The following is a 306-nucleotide window of genomic DNA, read 5'->3' on the forward strand; positions in this document are numbered from 1 at the left end:
AACGTGGTACCTTCAGGCGTTTGGAAATTGCTCCCAAGGATGAACCAGACTTGTGGAGGTCTACAATTTCTTTTATGAGGTCTTGGCTGATTTCTTTTGATTTTCCCATGATGTCAAGCAAAGAGGCACTGAGTTTGAAGGTAGGCCTTGAAATACATCCACAGGTACACCTCCWATTGACTCAAATGATGTCAATTAGCCTATCAGAAGCTTCTAAAGCCATGACGTCATTTTCCAAGCTGTTTAAAGGCACAGTCAACTTTGTGTAGGTAAATTTCTGACCCACTAGAATTGTGATACAGTGAA

Source organism: Salvelinus sp. IW2-2015, unplaced genomic scaffold (genome assembly GCF_002910315.2).
Source record: "Salvelinus sp. IW2-2015 unplaced genomic scaffold, ASM291031v2 Un_scaffold3125, whole genome shotgun sequence".
Taxonomy (NCBI): Eukaryota; Metazoa; Chordata; class Actinopteri; order Salmoniformes; family Salmonidae; genus Salvelinus; species Salvelinus sp. IW2-2015.